General features: G+C 40.6%; 1 protein-coding gene across 2 annotated transcripts in view; it reads left to right on the top strand.

Moving 5' to 3' along the window:
* Window positions 1-17,386, top strand: part of LY75 (lymphocyte antigen 75) — a 1,208,875-nt gene that overhangs the window by 796,063 nt on the left and 395,426 nt on the right. The gene's annotated exons all lie outside the window — the stretch shown is intronic.

The raw sequence follows: 17,386 nt of genomic DNA, 5'->3' as shown, positions 1-17,386 counted from the left end.
TGCTTACCTGATAAATTAATTTCTTCTATGGTACGACGAGTCCACGGCCCGCCCTGTCATTTTAAGACAGATTATATTTTTTGATTTTAAACTTCAGTCACCTCTGCACCTTTCTTTTTCTTCCTGTACCTTCGGTCGAATGACTGGGGTGGTGGAGCTAAGGGAGGAGCTATATAGACAGCTCTGCTGTGGTGCTCTTTGCCACTTCCTGTTAGCAGGAGGATAATATCCCACAAGTAAAGGATGAATCCGTGGACTCGTCGTACCATAGAAGAAATTAATTTATCAGGTAAGCATAAATTTACTTTTTTTGTCTGATGTTTAAAATGTTAAGTGCATTAAAACCACCCATGTTTTTTTTCTTGTTTTTTTTTATAAGCACATCTTTTTTCCTGCTCCTTTTATTGTTTATTCCTACCTCATTTTGCTTGGCTATACGTTAAACTGAGGTACCTGTGATGTGGGAGGGGTTTTATAGAGCTCTTGGGGTTTGGGAATCTTTGTCTCCTGTTGTAGGAGTAATGGATTGTGGACTCTCACCACCATAAAAGAAAAATGTATCAGGTAAGCATAAATTATGTTATTCAGAGTTTCGTTAGGGAGCATTCATCTTAATAGTTGCATAAAGGGATATTAAACAGTGTTCCTTTAGTAAAAACAAATATGTTAAATCAATTGACCATAAAAAGAAACAGATTATGTAAAAAAAAACTGAAAAAAACGTATTTCTTTCTAATGACACGGTGAGTCCACGAATCATCTTAATTACTGTTGGGAATATCACTGCTGACCAGCAGGAGGAGGCAAAGAGCACCACAGCAAAAGCTGTTAAATACCACTCCCCCTACCCACTATCCCCAGTCATTCTCTTTGCTTGTATCAGTTACAAGGCGGGGTAAAGTTAGATGTCTGATTCTTCAATCAAGAGTTTATTTTTTAAGCAGAGCAAGGTTGCTCTGGTTTTTTTTGAGGTTTAGCCGTAGTCCATGTCAGTCTCTTCAGTAGAGCAAGTGGTGGCTTTTAAGCATTTGGGAACTTGTGGGGTATAAGCTCCACTGGGCCTCCCAAGTAATTTCATGCTGCCCTTGGTTGCAAGTTTAAATAAGTTTACTTAGCCTTTTTTTTCCACAGGTCCATGTGAGGCAGGAAGCTCCTCTCATACCAAGTGAGCTGTCCTGCTGCCGGACAGATTTTTGAGGTAAGTTCCTAGTTCTTTCCTTGTTTTGATATAGGAGAATTTGGCATTTGACAGTTTATTCTGTCGAAATATACAATCAGCCTTCTAGGTTAACAGTTTATTGTATGGCAGTTTTGCAGGCACTAGGGATGTTTGGAGGCTCAGTTTATTATGTTTTTACTTTGGTGTACATTTTTTTTGTTTGTGTATTAATGGCTACCGGGAGGTTTGGTAGGCCATGCCCACAATAGGCAGGCTTATCTGAGATAGCAAGGACGTTTTTGGCGCCCTTTTAGAGCTGTTTCCTGTTGTTCCTGGATGTTGCAGCTCTCTTGTATAGCTCCTCAGAGGTGGTTCAGTGTTCTCTCCGTTGCGGCTGTATGGGGGTCCGGATCCTTTTCTGATTTTGTTTCCAGCAGCAAGGAGGTCAGGTAGGCACCTTCAGCAGAGTTTGCTGAGGTGTAGAGGTTGCCTGTTGTTGTTTTTTGTGGGGCAGCTGCTCTGTTTATATTTAAGTTTCTGTCTGAATTTCAGGGATTATAACATTTGTGTCTCTTTTTGCATTCATTTTGGGAAAAATTGTTGCTGCAAGATTTATTGTGCAATTTATTTAAGGATTTTCTAGTAAAAAAAAAAATCTGTTTAAAATTATTTTATTTTTTTATTAAGGTTTTTTTTCCTTTGGAATAAGATGGACCAAGAGGCCCTGCAAGCTGTTGCTTGTTCTCTTTGTTTAAATACTAATGTTGAGCCTCCTATCCCTTTTTGTTCCTCTTGTATTGAGAGAACATTACATTACAAGGATAGACTTTTTGATTCTGAGCCTTCATTGTCTAGGGCGGATGTTGTTCAGGAGTCTCCTGCTCAGGCTAATCCGCAGCATTCTCCTCATACGTCCCAATCTTCTGCAGTGCCCTGAGTTTCGTCTCAGCTTTGTTTTTCCTTGCAGGATATGGCTACCCATATATCCTCTGCAGTATCTGAGGCTTTGTCTGCTTTTCCTATGTTGCAGGGGAAGGAAAGTATAAGGTTTCTGATTCTGTTGCAATTGTGTCTAGTGTTTCTTCTCATAAGTCTGAGGAGGAAGATACTTCAGTAGCATCTGAGGGTGAGATCTCGGATTCTGATAGTGTAAATCCTTCTTCTGATCCTGAGGTTTTTTTCCTTTAGATTTAAGCTAGAGCACCTCTGTTTGTTACTCACGGAGGTTTTGGCTACCTTGGATGACTCTGAGGCGTCAGTCATGGTTATTCCTAAGAAATCTAGTAAACTTAATACGTTTTTTGATGTCCCTTCCTCGGTGGAAGTTTTTCCTATACCAGATCGTGTTTCAGATATTATTGCACGAGAATGGGAGAAGCCTGCGATTCCTTTTTCACCTTCTCCAATTTTTAGGTAGATGTTTCCTATTGCTGATTCTATTAAGGGATCTTGGCAGATGGTTCCTAAGGTGGAGGGAGAAGTTTCCACTCTGACCAAGAGGACCACTATTCCTATTGAGGGCAGCTGTTCCTTTAAAGATCCTCTGGATAAGAAGTTGGAAGCTTAGCTTAAAAAGATTTATCTTCACCAGGGGTATCAATGGCAACCAGCTGCATGTATTGCTACGGTTTCTAGTGCTGTGGCATATTGGTTTGATGCATTGTCTGATTCTATGCAGCAAAATATTCCTTTTTTGAAGAAATTCAAGATTGAATCAAGGCTTTGAAGTTGGCTAATTCATTTATTGCAGATGCTTCTCTACAGGTCATCAAGTTGGGAGCTAACATTTCTGGTTTTGCCATTTTAGCTTGCAGAGCTTTATGGTTAAAATCCTGGTCTGCGGATGTGTCCTCTAAGTCTAAGCTTTTGTCTATTCCTAACAAGGGTAAGACCTTGTTTGGACCAGGTTTGGCTGAGATTATTTCTGATATTACTGGAGGGAAGGGGCATTCTCTTCCTCAGGATAAAAGAAATAAACAGAAGGGTCGGCAGAGTAATTTTGGTTCCTTTCGTAACTTCTCTGGTAAATCTTCCTCTTCTCACTCCAAGCAGGAACAGTCCAAGCCATCTTGGAAGTCAAATCAGTCTTGGAATAAGGGGTAGCAGTCCAGGAAGCCTAGCCTCTTGCTGACTAAAAATCAGCATGAAGGGTCTGCCCCCGATCTGGGAATGGATCTTGTGGGGGGCAGACTCTCTTTCTTCGCTCATGCTTGGGTTCGAGATGTTCAGGATCCCTGGGTGGAAGATATCGTGTCTCAGGGTTACAAACTGGAGTTCAAGAATTTTCCTCCCAGAGGCAGGTTTCTTCTCTCCAGGTTATCTGTAAACCAAATAAAAAGAGAGGCGTTCTTACGTTGTGTTCAAAATCTTTCCGACATGGGAGTGATAGTTCCTGTTCCGGTTCAGGAACAGGGTCTGGGTTTTTATTCCAATCTCTTCGTCGTTCCCAAAAAGGAGGGGAATTTCAGACCTATTTTAGATCTCAAGAGTGTAAACAAGTTTCTCAGGGTACCTTCTTTCAAGATGGAAACTATTTGTTCCATTCTTCCTTTGGTACAGGAAGGTCAGTTCATAACCACAGTGGATCTAAAGTATGCATATCTGCATATTCCTTATCTGGATGACATTCTAGTTCAGGCTCCATCTTTTCAACTAGCAAACTCCCACACTGAGTTGTTGTTGTCTTTTCTGCGCTCCCACGGTTGGAAGGTGAATTTAGGAAAAAGTTCATTCATTCCGGCTACAAGAGTGGTATTTTTGGGGACCATTATAGATTCTCTAGAGTTGAAAATGTTTCTGACAGAAGCAAGAAATTCAAAGATTTTCAATACGTGTCTTGCTCTTCAGTCCCTTCCTCGGCCGTCAGTGGCTCTGTGAATGGAGATTATTGGTCTGATGATTATTGTTCTAGATCAGATGTCCAGAGATTCTTTTCCATGGTGGTTGTCTCAGGATCTTCTCTCTCAGGAAACTTACTTTCGCAGACCTGTCTGGGTGATTGTAACCGCGGATTCCAGTTTGCGGGGCTGGGTTGCTGTCTGGGGTTCATTAGGGGCTCAGGGTCTATGGACTCGGGAGGAGTCAGTGCTATCCACATTCCAGGAGTGGACAATTAGGAAGCAGATTTTCTGAGCAGACAGACTTTTCATCCGGGGGAGTGGTCACACCTCACACCTGATGGGTGTGTTTCTCAATTACAAATTGTCTAATTACAAAAAAGCAATGGCAAAGCCATGCATGTCTGCTATTTCTGAACAAAGGGGATCCCAGAGACACTTTTACAATCATTTGTGCCATGATTGCACAATCTGTTTGTAAATAATTTCAGTGAGAAACCCAAAGTTTGTGAAAAAGTTAACAATTTTTTTCTTGATCACATTTGGCGGTGAAATAGTGGTATGAAACATACCAAAATGGGCCTAGATCATTACCTTGCGTTGTCTGCTTAAAAATATATATAGTTTTGACAGGTAAATAAAATTAAAAAAAAAACAATGCTCTCTTTCTGTTTATATGGATATGGAGTGATAGCAAAAATGCTAAAGATTCTTCAGTATTCTGGGCGTTTTTCTCTGAAAGTCCCAGTAGTGAAGGGTTTACATTTAGTAACATACAAAAATCAACCAGTGTATTGCTATACTTGCTAGGGGGCACATGTACAATGTGATCTTAAAGGATACAAAAAACAAACTAATATTGCATAAAAGTATAGTAAATTGCCGCAATCAAATGTAACTTATGATGGTCTGTTAAAAAAGTTTTACACTCTAAATATGTGTGTGTGTATGTGTATGTATGCATAAAATTATATAATATGATTATAATGCAAACGCAAACTGCGAGTATATATAGAAGAAATTACCTTATATTACATAGAAGTCCAAGCGAAAATTTTGAAAATCGCTGTGTTCAGTTGTAAAAGTTAACTACACACTTCAATATAGGCTGCTCTTCTCCTTACAGGAAATCCAGTCACTCTAATAGGCAATACAAAACAAAGAAGGCGTCCAAATTTCTCCAAACCAATATGTATACAGGGTATTTACATAATGCTGCAGCAGCCAAATGTGCTGTTAGAAGCGTGCTGGAATGTTTTTATGTTCCAACTCACTGATTCCAAGACAACAGGAACTCCAGAAGCTGTAGCTCACTGATTCTTCATTATCAAGAATGCCAAAAGCTGCTCCTTAGTGTCCTCAAATCTCTAAAGGCTACTTCTCCGTTATAAATCACAATGTAGCAGGGACAAATGTAAAAATTACAGGACATGTAATTAAAGTAAATCTTAAAATTGTATGTGGAATACAACATGTTTTTTTTGGGGGGGGGTTCACAAATGTACAGGTCCTTAACATGCAACACATTTCTTGGGGCAAAGCAGTTTCATCATCCTGGTAAACTGGAGAAGAGTTAGCTGGGGACTTGGACTCCTAGTCTGTCTTCAACCAAACACATGGAGATACAAACAAGAGTGAACAGGTCCTTTGTAATTTCCCGATACGTACAAAATGCAGAATTGGCTACTGTTACTAACTCTTCCATTATGCTATTAATATAGCTGTGTGCTTGCAAGAGAGTAATAGAAGTGTTGATAATTTTGTTTTGTTTTGTAATTTTCCCTATTGGCATAACATCCAGGCTTGTCTGAGATTAACTGCCTGAGTCACTGAAAGCTTTGCAGCTGGATGTATACCCAGTCTGGTTTGAGAGTGCAGTCCATTTCCGTGTTTTTTATGTGTCTAGGAAAGCTACAAAGGGCCCATGTCCCCCTTGTTTGTATCTCTCAGTATCTTTGGTTGAAGGCATGCATTGTGTGGCTGTAGATAAGGGGAGGAAGAGACCTTGATATGGTACTGGGCCTACAACCATTTGGCCAAATGCTGTAACTAACGTTTCAATTTTGATTTTAATCTCACACTGTGCTTGCAAGAGAGTGTCAGACTTTCTATATGTTGTGTTGATAATTTTGTTTTCTAATTTTCCCTATGGGCTTTGCACCCAGGCTTGTCTGGAATTAACTGCCTTAGTCCCTGAAAGCTGTGCACTGTCTGTGAGTGCTGGTGAGCACCCAGGCTGTTAGTTTTGCAGGGTCATGCGATGTGTACCCAGTCTTGTTTGAGAGTGCAGTGTGTATATATATATATATATATATATATATATACACACGCACACATGTATTTGTCATTTTTCGTTAGAAGTTGTATCACAATATCAGTACTGATACCAGCAAGTATATTTTTATAAAATGCCTGATGAAACCTTAATGCCACGACAGGCCAAGAAACACATCTGATATTAAATGATAGCCAGATGTTTAAACACTTGAAAGTGATGCAGCATATCTGTAAAAAGCTGACTAAAAAATCACCTGAACATCTCTATTTATGAAAAGAAGATATGTATTTCCTATGGCATGGAGAGTCCACGACTTCATTCCTATTACTAGTGGGATAATCACCTCCTGGCCAGCAGGAGGAGGCAAAGAGCACCCCAGCAGAGCTGTTAAGTGTCACTTCCCTTACCGATAACCCCCAGTCATTCTTTGCCTCTATGATTGGGAGGATGGCAAAGATGAGTGTCTGAGAAGATTTTATCCTTTAATGGGTACTTTTCCCTGCAAGCAAGGATTGGGGTCTAGCTGTGTCCACATCAATCTCTTTAGTAAGAGTAGTGGTGGCTTTTAGCAGTTAGAAGGCGGCGAGATGGTCTTTGCTTTACTTCTAACATCATTGCTACCTCTTTGTAGAAAACCAGGGTTGGTTACTCTGTTTTTCTTTTTCTACAGGTCCCTGACAGAGAGTGGAGTGTCTGTCACACCTGTAGTAGCTGTTTTTCTGCCCTGCAGCTGGATCCACAGGTAAGTGCTTTTGCCTTCTAGGTACTGAAGGACAGCACTTTAGAGGTAAATCCTCAAGTGGATCTATATTGGGACATAGTTTGTCCTTTTTATTGCACGCACCTTGTATGCTTAACATAGTTTTTGTGGCATGCAGAGAGAATTAAGTGGTTAATGAAAAGCAGTATGCTTGGAAATTACCTTTAATTGAGACTGGCTGAAGGGTTAATAAGGGGTTTTGATATTTCCTCTTTTTTATTGGAGATCTAATACGGATTAAGGGATAGGAAGTTGATGAGGAGAATACTATTAAGCCTTTTACTTTCTGTTTGAGGCGCTAGAAACGCGTGCTTTTAATTCTGTGGCGCAGTTTCTTTTTCTTAAGCCTGCTCACGTGACTCATTGCTCTTTCGTGCTCATATGAAGAGCGGAGCTTAGTTAGTCTTTGAGCCTAGGCTGATGTGGCTAGTTATTTGAGCATCGGATCATCTGACAGGAGGAGAGGAACTCTTCTCTCGGCGGGAGAGTCTCCTTTCCAATTACTAGTGGCGTCTTCAGTTCCCCGTATGGTAGGAGCCTCAGGCAGACTAAAGTTTTTAAAAGTGTGAGAGGTTACTTTTTTCTAAGCCTCTGATCAACTTTTTAATATCTAAAGTTTTTTCTGTGATTTAACAGTATCGTTCTAAAGGGAACAGTATATAATAAGAATTTAATTTTAGTCATTATTGGGAACTGGTTTCTGTAGTTATGGGAAAAAAAAATATGAGGGAAACACTTCTAAGACTCAATATAAGCTACACCTAAAAATTACAACCTTCCTCAAGATGTAAATAATAATAGTGAAAACAGACAATAAGGTGAGCGCTAAATTAATAGCAAATTGAGAAAATAAAATATGGGATAATGTATATGATACCTAATATATAAGGTGTGCACTAAATGAGATAGTATAAAATGTAATAATTTATAATAACTGTTAAACTATATAAAGGATTAAAAGAGACCTAAAGCTCTGTTAAAAATGTAAACACTTTAATAAGCAGGTGAGTAAATTCATATAAACATTAAAAACATTAAAAACACTAAACCTGTAGTTTAGTTATGTAGTTCTGTAGTTATGGACACAGAACAAGATTCTTCTATTACTTTGGATAACCGTTTACTTTGTTTGGAGGCTCCAATTGTGCTAGCTATGCAATTTTGTTCCTCATGTTTATCTAAGACTTTAAAATTTAAAGACAAATTACTCCCTTCTGAGCCAAATGTCTATCAGGATAATGCTGTTCATGATATGGCTCATCTTTCTCCTCAAACGTCCCATGCCTTAACAGTTTCACATGCAGTGCCTTGCATTTCCTCTCAACCTCCTGGGGGTGTTTATTTGCCAGGGGATTTTGCTGCACAGATATCTTATGCAGTATCTGCTGCTTTGTCTGCTTCGGGTAAGCGTAAGATCAAATCTAAAAAAAATTCTGCTAGTAAGGTTTCTGACCCCAATAAATCTGTGTTGGTCAGTCTCTCCCAGATGTCTGAGGAGAATACCTCAGTAGCTTCTTAAGGTGAGATCTCAGACTCTGACATAATAGGAGAAAATTCTTTAAAATCTGAAGAAGTTAATTTTAGATTTAAATTAGAACACCTCCGGTTACTTTTGAAGGAGGTTCTGGCTACTTTGGATGACTCAGACTCTTCTGTCACTGTCAACCCTAAAAAATCTAGTAAACTTAATAGAGTTTATGATGTTCCACCTGTGGTAGTTTTTCCAGTTCCAGACCGCATGTTGGAAATTATGGCTCAGGAATGGGATAAGCCAGGAAATCTTTATCCCCCTTCGTCTGTTTTAAAAAAAAAATGTTTCCTGTTGCTGACTCCATTCGTGACTTGTGGCGCACATTGCCTAAGGTAGAAGGAGCTATCTCTACTCTAGCCAAAAGAACTACTATTCCTATAGAGGATAGTTGTTCCTTCAAGAATCCCATGGATAAGAAGCTAGAGGCTTACTTAAAAAATATGTACATTCATCAGGGATTACAGTGGCAACCTGCTGCAAGTATTGCTATAGTTGCGGGAGCAGCATCTTATTGGTGCAATGCCTTGTTTGAGCTGATTTCAGAAGAGACTACTATAGAGGAGATCCAAGATGGGATCAAGGCTCTTAAACTGGCCAATACTTTTATCTATGATGCAAATATGCAAGTGATTAGGCTGGGAGCCAAAATGTTTAGCTTTGCTGTACTAGCTCGCAGAGCTTTGTGGTTAAAATCTTGGTCGGCTGATGTAACTTCCAAGTCCAAGCTTTTGCCTTTACCTTATAAGGGTAAGACTTTGGTACTGGTCTGGCTGAGATAATTTCCGAGATTACATGTAGAAATGGATCTTTCCTACCTCAGGACAAGAAGAATAGACTTAAGGGTCGCCAGAATTCTAATTTTCGTTCATTTCATAATTTCAAAGGACAGAAGTCTTCCTCCTCCTCAAGCCGGAGCAATCCAAGACCTCATGGAGGTCCAGTCAGCCTTGGAATAAGGGGAAGCAAACCAAGAAGCCTTCCACTGATTCTAAATCAGCATGAAGGGATTGCCCCCGGTCCTGTCATGGATCAGGTAGGTGGCAGACTTTCCCTTTTTCGTCAGGCTTGAATACAAGATGTTTCAGGCCCTGGTGCTGTGGACATAGTGTCCCAGGGTTACAGAATAGGTTTCAAGACTTGTCCTCTCAGGGGCAGATTCATTCTCTCAAGATTATCTGCAGACCAGGTAAAGAGAGAGGCCTTCTTAAACCGCGTAAAGGACCGATCTTCCCTGGGAGTGATTGTTCCAGTTCCTGTAAGGGAACATGGTCTAGGGTTTTATTCAAATCTTTTTGTGGTTCCCAAAAAGGAGGGAACTTTCCGCCCCATTTTAGACCTAAAGTGTCTCAACAAATTCCTCAGGGTTCTGTCATTTGCCATTTGTTCCATTCTTCCCTTGGTCCAAGAGGGTCAGTTCATGACGACTATAGACCTAAAGGACGCGTATCTTCATGTTCCCATTCACTGGGATCATCACCAGTTTCAGAGGTTTGCCTTTCTGGACAAGCATTTCCAGTTTGTTGCACTTCCGTTTGGCCTTACCACAGCTCACAGAATATTCACAAAGGTTCTGGGGGCTCTTTTGGCAGTGGTCAGATCTCAGGGAATTGCGGTGGCGTCTTATGTAGACGACATCTTGGTTCAGACGTCATCTTTTCAACTAGCAAAATCTCATACATAGATGTTGTTGTCTTTTCTACGTTCCCATGGGTGGAAAGTGAATCTGGAAAAGAGTTCCCTTGTTCCAGCTACAAGGGTGTGTTTCTTAGGGACAATCATAGATTCCCTATACATTAAGATTTTCCTAACAGATGTCAGAAAATCCAAACTTCTTGCTTTGTGCCTTTCTCTCCAGTCTGCTAATAGTCTATCAGTGGCTCAATACATGGAGGTGATTGGTCTGGTTGCTTACATGGACAATCATTCCTTTTGCTCGGTTCCATCTGAGACCTCTGCAACTATGCAATGGAACGGAGACCATTCAGATCTATCGCAGAGGATAGATCTGGATCCCCTAACAAGAGACTCTCTCTCGTGGTGGATTTCACAGGACCATCTGTCTTGGGGCACATGATTCCTGAGACCTTCCTGGGTAATTGTGACCATGGACGCCAGCCTGTTGTGCTGGGGAGCAGTTTGTGGCTCATTAAAAGCTCAGGGTTTGTGGAGTCGGGAGGAGTCTTCTCTTCCCATAAACATCGTAGAGTTGAGAGCAATCTTTAATGCCTTGACAGCTTGGCCTCAATTCTCCTTTGTCCGGTTTATCAGATTCTAGTTGGAAAACATCACCTCGGTGGCTTACATCAAGCACCAGGGAGGACCTCGGAGTTCTTTAGCAATAAAGAATGTGACTCAAATTCTTCATTGGGCGGAAGCTCACGATTGTCTCCTATCTGCCATCGACATTCCAGAACTGGCAGGTGGATTTTCTGAGCAGACAGACCTTCCATCCCGGGGAGTAGGCTCTCCACCCGGAAGTATTCTCAAAGTTAACTCTCAGGTGGGGGGTGCCGGAGTTGAATCTAATGGTGTGTCTCCAAAACACCAAGCTTCCAAAGTACGGTTCAAGGTCAAGAGATCCTCAAGCCACTCTGATAGATGCTCTGGCGGTTCCTTGGAACTTCAATCTGGCATACCTGTTTCCTCCGTTTGCGCTCCTTCAAGGAGACAAAGCTCATATCAGACAGGAGAGAGCGTCTGTCATTCTCATAGCTCCTGCATGGCCTCGCAGGATCTGGTTTGCGGATCTGGTGAAGATGTCATCTCTTCCACCTTGGAGGTTACCTCTGAGGAAGAACCTTCTACTTCAGGGTCCCTTCCTTCATCCAAATCTAGATTCTCTGAAGCTGACTGCTTGGAGATTGAACACCTAGTTTTAGTTAGGCGTGGCTTTTCTGAGATAGTTATTGATACCATGCTTCAGGTTCGTAAGCCTGTTAATTGCAAGATTTACCATAAAGTATGGCGCAAATACCTCTATTGGTATGGTAAGGGTTTCTCTTGGAGTAGGGTAAGGGTACCCAGAATTTTGTCTTTTCTTCAGGAGTACCTGGAGAAGGGTTTGTCAGTCAGTACTCTGAAGGGTCAGATTTCTGCTCTGTCTATTCTTTTGCACAAACGTTTGGCAGCTATCCCAGATGTCCAATCTTTTGTTCAGGCCCTGGTCAGAATTAGGCCTGTGTTTAAACTTGTTGCTCCTCCTTGGAGCCTTAATCTTGTTCTTAAAGTTTTGCAGCAGGCTCAGTTTGAGCCAATGCATTCTGTTGATATTAAATTGTTATCTTGGAAGGTTTTGTTTCTTCTTGCTATTTCTTCTGCTCGCAGAGTTTCTGAGCTTTCGGCTCTGCAGTGTGATTCCCCTTAACTTATTTTTCATGCGGATAAGGTGGTCCCTCCTCAGTTTACATAGGAAGTTTACTATAAAATTTCACAAGATTTCAGTGAAATCTCATGAGATCACAGTAAAGCATAGCATGACATCAGCACTGATTAAGCTGATTGGCTGTTTTTTTTTGTTTTTGTTTTTTTCTCTCAACATGAAGCTGACTGGTTGAAGGATAACTGTTCACAGAGCACTTACTATTTTGAACTGAATACATTTTAAGGTAAAATATTTTCCTTTTTACATTGATATGTTCATGTAATATTTTCTTGTCTGCTTTTTACAGTTATGCTTCATCACAGTAATTTAGCATATGAGTATCATGTCCCTTTAATTTTAGCACTTTACTGTGCATATATTGTAAACAAATGTACCTTCTGATACCAGTGTTAGTGACAGTTTTTTGTGTCAAGGATTTTAGAACTGCAACTACTAATCGATATAATCGATAATAATCGATTATGAAAATAGTTGTCAACGAATCTCATAATAGATTAGTTGGTTTGCAATTAGTGGGTCTGTGCACGGAACCAGCTGCTTCACTCTAATGAGCTTCTGCACATGGTATTGTATTTTATGGTTATGCCCTTAGCCTAAAGGGGGTCTACAGATGTTTACTTTTCACTTTTTTCAGGACAGTATAAGTTTACAACTACTCCTGGCTTATGTGCAACCCAGAAATATTAGGAGTCATCATTTGGATTGTTTATATTAAATCAGGCGATTTGGGACTATGCTTTGCATGATATTGTGCAGAGCTTGTTATTTACACCTAGCTCTAGATTTTTTGGGGATTTGTTATTTGAATTGATTGCACTATTATCTGTTTGTGCAATTATTAGCAGATCACTGCTATTGCTCATTATATGTACTGTATAGATAAATGTGTAAGACTTTGTCCTGTTATTGATATATAGGCCTCTAGTTATCAACGTGTCTACCTCAAATACGCTGGAATTCCGCAGCGTATTTGAGGCGAGGCTGATTCGCCTTAGTTATCAAGCCCTAGACACAGGCAAAAGTAGAATTTAGTGACGTAAGCTTCGATCCGCCGGACTCAGTCCGACACAGATCGATTCTTACGTCACTCCAGATGTTTCGCACACAAGTGCGGCACAATCTGACTACTTTTGCTAGTTATCAAAAAACTAGCAGGTACGCTCGCCACTTTTCCAACCCAGCGTACCTGGTTTTCAAACCGCCGCCCTGGAGGTTGCGGATCCCATAGGAATCAATGGGAGTCTGACCATAGCGAAAGTTCATGTTCGCTGCTGCCAGATATACCATTGATTCCTAAGGGAGCTGTCTACACCTAACACCCTAACATGTACCCCGAGTCTAAACACCCCTAATCTGCCCCCCCCTACACCGCCGCATCTAAATAAAGTTATTACCCCCTAAACCTCCGCTCCCGCACCCCGCCGCAACTATAATAAACTTATTACCCCCTAAACCGCCGCTCCCGGAGCCCACTGCCACGCTAATAAACTGATTAACCCCTAAACAGCCGCTCCCTGTCCCCGCCGCAACTATAATATATGTATTAACCCCTAAACCGCCACTCCCGGACCCCGCCGCCACCTACATTATACCTAGTAACCCCTATCCTGCCCCCCCTATACCGCCGCCACCTATAATTAAGTTATTAACCCCTATCCTGCCGATCCTGGACCCCGCCGCAACGAAATAGTTTAACCCCTAAACCGTCGCTCCCGGACCCCGCCGCAACCTATATTAAACTTATTAACCCCTAATCTGCCCCCCCTACACCGTCGCCACCTATAATAAATTTATTAACCCTATCCTGCCCCCCCTATACCGCCGCATCCTATAATAAAATTATTAACCCCTAAACCTAAGTCTAACCCTAACACCCCCCTAACTTAAATATTAATTAAATACATCTAAATAAATTTAACTCTTATTAACTAAATTAATCCTATTTAAAACTAAATAAAATAAACCCTACAATATAAATTATAATTATATTGTAGCTATCTTAGGATTTATTTTTATTTTACAGGCAAATTTCAATTTATTTTAACTAGGTACAATAGCTAATTAATAGTTATTAACTATTTAATAGCTACCTAGTTAAAATAAAGAGAAATTTACCTGTAAAATAAAAACTAACCTAAGTTACAATTACACCTAACACTACACTATACTTTAATAAATTATTCCTATTTAAAACTAAATACTTACCTGTAAAATAAACCCTAAGATAGCTACAATGTAATTAATAATTACATTGTAGCTATTGTAGGATTTATATTTATTTTACAGGTAACTTTGTATTTATTGTAGCTAGTTAAAATAGTTATTAAATAGTTATTAACTATTTAATAACTACCTAGCTAAAAGAAATACAAAATTACCTGTAAAATAAATCCTAACCTAAGTTACAATTAAACCTAACACTACACTATAATTAAAGTGAAGGTAAAGTTAGCCTAATCACTATAAACTATAGCATTATGTGTGCAAATTAAATATAAGTTTCATTCATCATTTTTTATATTTTTTATTAAAAATACAGTTATTACCTTTCTAAAGTTTGTTACACGCGTTCCCTAAATTCAGCCCGAAAAAAAAAAAAAATCAATTTACAGTAGGTCACGTTTTTTTTTTGGCCAATTGATATTCTGGCCGTTAGGCGGCCGTCAGCCGACGTCATCCTCAAATGCACGCTCCCGTTTCACACTTGAAGCAGGCTCGCCGATTTTCGCATGCGCAGTGGAAAACCAAACTCGAGGAGCGCATAGCCCACTAGAGTAACGCATGCGCAACTGAATTTTTTAATCGTGAATGCGCATATGAGAGACGTGGAGAGCGGTCCCACCCGCTCTCCACGTCTCTCATATGCGCGTTCACAACTTTAACACGGAAGAAGGGCTTGGGAGGAGTTAGGAACCAAAACGGTAGGGAATTTAAAATAAAAAAAAATGATAAAATATGGGAGTTATTGATAAAATAACCTAGCGACTAGATTAAGGTTCATAGGATATACACTTGGTTGCCCTCAATAGTAAATAACTTTACCTTCACTTTAAATAAATAAAATAAATTAAATACAAATAAATACAAATAAATACACTAACTAAAGTACAAAAAATAAAAAAAGAACTAAGTTACAAAAAATAAAAAAATAATTTACAAACATTATAAAAATATTACAACAATTTTAAGCTAATTACACCTACTCTAATCCACCTAATAAAATAACAAAGCCCCCCAAAATAAAAAAATTCCCTACCCTATTCTACATTTAAAAGATACCAGCTCTATTACCTTACCAGCCCTTAAAAGGGCCTTTTGCGGGGCATGCCCCAAAGAAAACAGCTCTTTTGCCTGTAAAATAAAAATACAAACTTCCCCCCAACATTAAAACCCACCACCCACATACCCCTAATCTAACCCAAACCCCCCTTAAATAAAGCTAACACTACCCCCCTGAAGATCTTCCTACCTTGAGTCGTCTTCACTCAGCCGAGCCGAATTCTTCATCCAATCCGGGCGATGTCTTCATCCAAGCGTGGCGCTGAAGAGGTCCATCATCCGGCTGAAGTCTTCATCCAAGCGGGGGCTGAAGAGGTCCATCATCCGGCTGAAGTCTTCATCCAAGCGGGGGTTGAAGAGATCTTCCATCCGGCTGAAGTCTTCTATCAAGCGGCATCTTCAATCTTCTTTCTTCCGGCTCCATCTTCATCCCGCCGACGCGGAACATCCTTTCTCCACGACAAACTCCCGACGAATGAAGGTTCCTTTAAGGGACGTCATCCAAGATGGCGTCCCTCGAATTCTGATTGGCTGATAGGATTCTATCAGCCAATTGGAATTAAGGTAGGAATAATCTGATTGGCTGATGGAATCAGCCAATCAGATTCAAGTTCAATCCGATTGGCTGATTGGTTCAGCCAATCGGATTGAACTTGAATCTGATTGGCTGATTGAATCAGCCAATCAGATTTTTCTACCTTAATTCCGATTGGCTGATAGAATCCTATCAGCCAATCGGAATTCGAGGGACGCCATCTTGGATGACGTCATTTAAAGGAACCTTCATTCGTCTGGAGTTCGTCGTGGAGGAAGGATGTTCCGCTTCGGCGGGATGAAGATGGAGCCGGAAGAAAGAAGATTGAAGATGCCGCTTGATAGAAGACTTCAGCCGGATGGAAGATCTCTTCAGCCCCCGCTTGGATGAAGACTTCAGCCGGATGATGGACCTCTTCAACCCCCGCTTGGATGAAGACTTCAGCCGGATGATGGACCTCTTCAGCCCCCCGCTTGGATGAAGACTTTAGCCGGATGATGGACTTCTTCAGCGCCACGCTTGGATGAAGACATCGCCCGGATTGGATGAAGAATTCGGCTCGGCTGAGTGAAGACGACTCAAGGTAGGAAGATCTTCAGGGGGGTAGTGTTAGGTTTATTTAAGGGGGTTTGGGTTAGATTAGGGGTATGTGGGTGGTGGGTTTTAATGTTGGGGGGGTTGTATTTTTATTTTACAGGCAAAAGAGCTGTTTTCTTTGGGGCATGCCGGGGTCTAGGAGCGGCGGTTTAGGGGTTACTAACTTTATTTAGTTGCGGGGGGCTCCGGGGGCGCCGGTATAGGGGGTAGAACAGTGTAGTTAGTGTGGGTGCTTAGGGACAGCTTGTCAATAAAGCTGTCAAAAAGCCGAAGAGCAGCGAGATCGGATGAGTGATAACTATCACAATCCGCTGCTCATCGCCCCGTACTTGGTGCGCGGCTTTTTGACAGCTTTTTTGATAACTTAGGCGAACGTATTCAGGTCCGCGGCGGCGATGGTAGGCGAGCTTAGGCGGGCATATTGGGCCAGCGACGGCAGGTAAAGTAGACACGTTGATAACTAGAGGCCAATGTCCTTAGTGCTTTTGACTATTTTGTTTTTTTTTAATATTTTTAATTAATTGTAATATGTACTAAATTCAACCTCTTTAAGTATATATCTGTTATTTTAATAGCGGACTAGATATTTTTTCCCTAACCTTATAGCTGGTTATTTACCATTGTATATAGATATTCAAGATATTTTTATGTTAGAATGAAGTCAAGGCTTACTTTGTTAAGAGGCCCCTTACCTTGGGGAAACTGGCAAAACCCTACTTATGCATCTCAAGCACCTCAACACCATCTAAGCGCCTCTTCTCTGCTGCAGGCAAAATAGCTTGCAAAAAAGAGAGCCAGCCTTAGCCAGGAGCATGTGGTAATGTTGATATTTTTTGCATTTTAATGCAAAGCTTCTGAAAGAATGAATAACAGAATGTTATAAACAGTGATAGTCTACCTGTTTCTAGTTCTACCTCTTTTCAAACATTTTGTGGTTTTGTTTTGCTTAATTATAAAAATGTGTAATGCTGCTTAAAAATTGCACAAACAGTTGTGTTAATGTTAAGTTGTAAAGTTTTAGTCTGAAG

The sequence above is a fragment of the Bombina bombina genome, chromosome 1, assembly GCF_027579735.1.
Source record: "Bombina bombina isolate aBomBom1 chromosome 1, aBomBom1.pri, whole genome shotgun sequence".
Classification (NCBI taxonomy): domain Eukaryota; kingdom Metazoa; phylum Chordata; class Amphibia; order Anura; family Bombinatoridae; genus Bombina; species Bombina bombina.
The sequence above is the reverse complement of the archived record's forward strand: the minus strand, read 5'-3'. Positions and strand labels throughout refer to the sequence as shown.